The sequence below is a fragment of the Staurois parvus genome, unplaced genomic scaffold (assembly GCF_062004578.1).
Source record: "Staurois parvus isolate SC_StPar_1 unplaced genomic scaffold, SC_StPar_1.0 ptg000540l, whole genome shotgun sequence".
Lineage (NCBI taxonomy): Eukaryota > Metazoa > Chordata > Amphibia > Anura > Ranidae > Staurois > Staurois parvus.
In genome coordinates, this window is record NW_028318336.1 from 1,748,173 (window position 1) to 1,755,000 (window position 6,828).

At 54.4% G+C, this 6,828-nt stretch overlaps 1 long non-coding RNA gene across 1 annotated transcript in view; it reads left to right on the forward strand.

Moving 5' to 3' along the window:
* The window catches only part of LOC149451431 (uncharacterized), a 30,615-nt gene continuing 23,787 nt past the window's right edge, over positions 1-6,828 (forward strand). Inside the window, exon 1 of the long non-coding RNA XR_016315029.1 lies at positions 1-230. This is a non-coding gene — a long non-coding RNA (uncharacterized LOC149451431). The remainder of the gene's footprint in view (positions 231-6,828) is intronic.

A 6,828-nucleotide genomic window follows, 5' to 3' on the forward strand; every position in this document is an offset into this window, starting at 1 on the left:
CAGGAGCTCCCCCGGTCACGTGGTCGGAGACTGAAGGCTTCAGGAAGTGCGTCCAGAAGGAGGGCTGTGGATGTTTGTAGGGCCCCGTTGGGGGAGGGGGGGACCCGACCGAGCGGTGAGAGGCGGGAGCGGCGGTCTGTACAAGGAGAAGAAGCGGCGGCCTCCGAGGTGGGAGGGCTGGGCTCGTCTCCAGCGGAGGCCTCCCGCGGCTTCTATCAAGGCCAGAGAGGGTGAGTCAGCGGGGGGACGGGGAGTCCCTATGTGATGGGGGGGGGGGGAACCAAATGTGTCCGGACCTGCGGGGGAGGGAGGGAGCGGATCCGTGACATCCGGTGGGGGGGAGGGGGAGCTTTATCTGTAGATAACGTCTGTGTACATCGATCAGCCAGAACATTATGACCACTAAAGTGACTAGCACGCGTGATCTGCGTACAATGGCACCTGGAAGTGGGCGGGGCCAGGATTTGTTTGCTAGAAAATTACCCCCCTAACATTTATGTATTTTTTTTTTAAAGCAGAGGCCCTAGAGAATAAATTGGTGGGTGTTGCAATTGTTTTGTCTCGCTGTATTTGCGAGGCGGGTTTTTCAAACACAAGTTTTAGGGGAAAAAATACACTTTGAATCTTAAAGTACAAAAACACAAAATAGGTGTTCGGCAAAATATAAAAGATGTTACGCCGAGGAAATAGATACCAAACATGACACGCTTTACAAATTGCACACGCCCCTTTATTTTTTTTTCACACTGTCTCTTTATTTTTACTTTTTATAGTCTTTATTTTATTTTGTTTACACTGTCCCTCTGTTTCTGTTTACACTGTCCCTCTGTTTCTGTTTACACTGTCCCTCTGTTTCTGTTTACACTGTCCCTCTGTTTCTGTTTACACTGTCCCTCTGTTTCTGTTTACACTGTCCCTCTGTTTCTGTTTACACTGTCCCTCTGTTTCTGTTTACACTGTCCCTCTGTTTCTGTTTACACTGTCCCTCTGTTTCTGTTTACACTGTCCCTCTGTTTTTGTTGTTTACACTGTCCCTCTGGTTTTATTTTTTTTTTACACTGTCCCTCTGGTTTTGTTGATTACACTCTCCCTCTGTTTTTGTTTTTCATGCTGTACCTTTTGTTTTTATTTTTACACTGTCCTTTTTTTAAAAAAAAATATTACTATTATTATAATATAGGATTTATACAGGGCCAGCAGTTTGCTTAGTACTTTACATTATAAAGGGATACAATACAATGATATGCTCCTTGGAGCTTACAATCTAGGAGGGAGGGGCTAGTGGTACAAAAGGTAGTAACTGTGGGGGATGGACTGGTAGGAGGAATAGAAGATTCCATTATTAGCTGAGGGCAGGATAGGCTTCCATGAAGAGAGGTTTTCAGAGATCGCCTAAAAGTGAGCAGATTTTATTTATTTTTACACTGTCCCAATATTTTTTTTTTCATAAGAAAAGAATTAAAGGGACAGCGTAAGAAAAAAAAAATATTTTTACGCTGTCCCATTAAAAAAAAAAAAAAAAATTCTTACGGTACCCCTTTTAATTTTTTATTTTTATGCTGTCCCATTTAAAAAAAAAAATTCTTATGGTGCCCCTTTAATTTTTTTTTTTTATGCTGTCCCTTTAAACTGTTACTAAACCCCGGACCCCGCATTCGCTGTATCCGCTCTCCCCAGACCCCGCATTCGCTGTATCCGCTCTCCCCGGACCCCGCATTCGCTGTATCCGCTCTCCCCGGACCCTGCATTCGCTGTATCCGCTCTCCCCGGACCCCGCATTCGCTGTATCCGCTCTCCCCGGACCCCGCATTCGCTGTATCCGCTCTCCCCGGACCCCGCATTCGCTGTATCCGCTCTCCCCGGACCCCGCATTCGCTGTATCCGCTCTCCCCGGACCCCGCATTCGCTGTATCCGCTCTCCCCGGACCCCGCATTCGCTGTATCCGCTCTCCCCGGACCCCGCATTCGCTGTATCCGCTCTCCCCGGACCCCGCATTCGCTGTATCCGCTCTCCCCGGACCCCGCATTCGCTGTATCCGCTCTCCCCGGACCCCGCATTCGCTGTATCCGCTCTCCCCGGACCCCGCATTCGCTGTATCCGCTCTCCCCGGACCCCGCATTCGCTGTATCCGCTCTCCCCGGACCCCGCATTCGCTGTATCCGCTCTCCCCGGACCCCGCATTCGCTGTATCCGCTCTCCCCGGACCCCGCATTCGCTGTATCCGCTCTCCCCGGACCCCGCATTCGCTGTATCCGCTCTCCCCGGACCCCGCATTCGCTGTATCCGCTCTCCCCGGACCCCGCATTCGCTGTATCCGCTCTCCCCGGACCCCGCATTCGCTGTATCCGCTCTCCCCGGACCCCGCATTCGCTGTATCCGCTCTCCCCGGACCCCGCATTCGCTGTATCCGCTCTCCCCGGACCCCGCATTCGCTGTATCCGCTCTCCCCGGACCCCGCATTCGCTGTATCCGCTCTCCCCGGACCCCGCATTCGCTGTATCCGCTCTCCCCGGACCCCGCATTCGCTGTATCCGCTCTCCCCGGACCCCGCATTCGCTGTATCCGCTCTCCCCGGACCCCGCATTCGCTGTATCCGCTCTCCCCGGACCCCGCATTCGCTGTATCCGCTCTCCCCGGACCCCGCATTCGCTGTATCCGCTCTCCCCGGACCCCGCATTCGCTGTATCCGCTCTCCCCGGACCCCGCATTCGCTGTATCCGCTCTCCCCGGACCCCGCATTCGCTGTATCCGCTCTCCCCGGACCCCGCATTCGCTGTATCCGCTCTCCCCGGACCCCGCATTCGCTGTATCCGCTCTCCCCGGACCCCGCATTCGCTGTATCCGCTCTCCCCGGACCCCGCATTCGCTGTATCCGCTCTCCCCGGACCCCGCATTCGCTGTATCCGCTCTCCCCGGACCCCGCATTCGCTGTATCCGCTCTCCCCGGACCCCGCATTCGCTGTATCCGCTCTCCCCGGACCCCGCATTCGCTGTATCCGCTCTCCCCGGACCCCGCATTCGCTGTATCCGCTCTCCCCGGACCCCGCATTCGCTGTATCCGCTCTCCCCGGACCCCGCATTCGCTGTATCCGCTCTCCCCGGACCCCGCATTCGCTGTATCCGCTCTCCCCGGACCCCGCATTCGCTGTATCCGCTCTCCCCGGACCCCGCATTCGCTGTATCCGCTCTCCCCGGACCCCGCATTCGCTGTATCCGCTCTCCCCGGACCCCGCATTCGCTGTATCCGCTCTCCCCGGACCCCGCATTCGCTGTATCCGCTCTCCCCGGACCCCGCATTCGCTGTATCCGCTCTCCCCGGACCCCGCATTCGCTGTATCCGCTCTCCCCGGACCCCGCATTCGCTGTATCCGCTCTCCCCGGACCCCGCATTCGCTGTATCCGCTCTCCCCGGACCCCGCATTCGCTGTATCCGCTCTCCCCGGACCCCGCATTCGCTGTATCCGCTCTCCCCGGACCCCGCATTCGCTGTATCCGCTCTCCCCGGACCCCGCATTCGCTGTATCCGCTCTCCCCGGACCCCGCATTCGCTGTATCCGCTCTCCCCGGACCCCGCATTCGCTGTATCCGCTCTCCCCGGACCCCGCATTCGCTGTATCCGCTCTCCCCGGACCCCGCATTCGCTGTATCCGCTCTCCCCGGACCCCGCATTCGCTGTATCCGCTCTCCCCGGACCCCGCATTCGCTGTATCCGCTCTCCCCGGACCCCGCATTCGCTGTATCCGCTCTCCCCGGACCCCGCATTCGCTGTATCCGCTCTCCCCGGACCCCGCATTCGCTGTATCCGCTCTCCCCGGACCCCGCATTCGCTGTATCCGCTCTCCCCGGACCCCGCATTCGCTGTATCCGCTCTCCCCGGACCCCGCATTCGCTGTATCCGCTCTCCCCGGACCCCGCATTCGCTGTATCCGCTCTCCCCGGACCCCGCATTCGCTGTATCCGCTCTCCCCGGACCCCGCATTCGCTGTATCCGCTCTCCCCGGACCCCGCATTCGCTGTATCCGCTCTCCCCGGACCCCGCATGCGCTGTATCCGCTCTCCCCGGACCCCGCATGCGCTGTATCCGCTCTCCCCGGACCCCGCATGCGCTGTATCCGCTCTCCCCGGACCCCGCATGCGCTGTATCCGCTCTCCCCGGACCCCGCATGCGCTGTATCCGCTCTCCCCGGACCCCGCATGCGCTGTATCCGCTCTCCCCGGACCCCGCATGCGCTGTATCCGCTCTCCCCGGACCCCGCATGCGCTGTATCCGCTCTCCCCGGACCCCGCATGCGCTGTATCCGCTCTCCCCGGACCCCGCATGCGCTGTATCAGCTCTCCCCGGACCCCGCATGCGCTGTATCAGCTCTCCCCGGACCCCGCATGCGCTGTATCAGCTCTCCCCGGACCCCGCATGCGCTGTATCCGCTCTCCCCGGACCCCGCATTCGCTGTATCCGCTCCCCCCCAGTACACAGAACATGCAAATGCAATTATTTTGGTAAATATAACCTGCTAAATACCTTTTTTCATCAGCAGTTACAGTTTTTGACTTTTATCACAGCTGCTGACTTATTTTTTGTAGGTGTGGCTGGAGCTCCGCATTAAACTCACACATGCAGAGACGCATCTGGAAGAAATCCGGAGTGTGTTTTCATGGTGTGAACCGACCCTTAAGCGGTATTAAACCCAAAATCAAACATTTATTATATTGCAGCTTACCAATTCTCAGCTGTGACGGCTGCATTCATTTTCTTTTTTAGGCTTTCTTTCCTTTGTTTTCACCTGGTGATCCAGCCAGTAAGTCTGTTGTTTCAGAAGCACAAGCTCTCCAGCAGCTTGTACCAATTTACACGGATGAGGCAAACCACTTAACACTGTTAGGGATGCTGACCACGATCAGATTTTATTTATTCATGTTAAATCTTCATCCCAAAAGAAAACAAACTATTTGCTGTAACTACTTATAAAGTATTAGCTGGAGTTTGAGTTCAGTTTGTTGGTGTATTTAAATCTTCTAGTCCATCTAACACTCCCCTCCCCCCCAGACTGACAATGCTGCTGTCCAAAGGTGCTCCCTCATCCATAGTGGGGGCGCTCTAATACAGGATGTGTGTTACCGGCCAGATCACCAATGCTGCTGTCCAAAGGTGCCCCCTGTGCTCCTTCATCCAGAGTGGGGGCGCTCTAATACAGGAGGTGTGTTACCGGCCAGATCACCAATGCTGCTGTCCAAAGGTGCCCCCTGCATTCCTTCATCCAGAGTGGGGGCGCTCTAATACAGGGGGTGTGTTACCGGCCAGATCACCAATGCTGCTGTCCAAAGGTGCCCCCTGTGCTCCTTCATCCAGAGTGGGGGCGCTCTAATACAGGAGGTGTGCTACCGGCCAGATCACCAATGCTGCTGTCCAAAGGTGCCCCCTGTGTTCCTTCATCCAGAGTGGGGGCGCTCTAATACAGGGGGTGTGTTACTGGCCAGATCATCAGGTGAAAACAGAGGGGGGGGGAGCCTAAAAAATACACAAATGCAGCCACTAGCGGTGGGCCGAACACCCGCCCCCCCCCCCTATTCGGTTTGTGGTCGAACATTCTAACCTAACAAAAGTTCGACTGAAAACCGGGAAAATTCACAAAGCATCCGAGTAAGATAGGATTCCCCCCCCCCCCCCCAAAAAAAACACCCGCTCCAATATCGTCATTTTATGATGTCATGTGGTATTTTAGTAGTGAAAATATTCTTTACACCCCCAGGGTGCGACTCGTCATGTGATCTGCCGTGGTAAGCGAGTTGTAAGTCGCCCCCTATTGTCCGCAATTAAAGCGGTCCGATCAGTGCGATTCCGGAGCTGCACCGATTTCTTAAGTAGTGCCTGCGACTACTTCAGGGGCCACTTACCTAGACGTCTGTGTCCTGCAAACCGAAGGCGTCTTGCGAGTCAGAATCACATCCGACTTTGAAATTTGTGTCACTTCCAGTGAAGTCGAACGATTTAGAAGTCGGATCGGTGCAAACGGGACCAAAAGAAATGTGAGAACTGCTTTAGAAATCGCGTCGCGTGGGGGAGGGGATGGAGGGGAGGGGACCAGTTTTCGTGTTCCTGAGTATTGTATCACATTGTCGTGTGTTTTTTTTTTTTTTTTTTTGTCAAGGAAAACTTGTAGAAAATAACCGACAGCACTCGGCGTTTTATAAATAATTCTCCGGCTATAAATAGAAAACCGACAGGTTTTGCAGGTTAGGCATTGTTTACATCTGTGTGTTGGGTGATTGTAAGACACGGTTTTATTTCCTCGTATTTAGCCGTGATTTACAGGCATGGGGAACTGTACAGACAATCCGCAATACTTTGTTGTGAATCGGCTCTTTCCTCTCCGGGCTGCACATTGCGGGATTCTGGAATAAAATGCATTTTAAATACTTGACCTCTAACCCCCCCCCCCCGAACCCATCTGAAGATCAATGTTTGGAAGGGGGTTTTGGCTCCTGGAAATGTGTGGGGTTTTTTTTTTTGGGGTGGAGGGTTTGTTGTGTTTTTTTTTTTTTTTTTTTTTTTTTTTTTTTTGGGGGGGTTTGTGTTTTGTCTCTTTTTTTGTTGGTTTTGGGGGTTTTGTTGGTTTTGGGGTTTTTTTTTTGTTTTTTTTATTTGGCACTGCATTATGCAGACCATAGATGGGTCGAAAATCGGCCGATTTTTCGGCCGAAAAAAGAGGGTGAGGATGAAGAAGAGGGTGAGGATGAAGAAGAGGGTGAGGATGAAGAAGAGGGTGAGGATGAAGAAGAGGGTGAGGATGAAGAAGAGGGTGAGGATGAAGAAGAGGGTGAGGATGAAG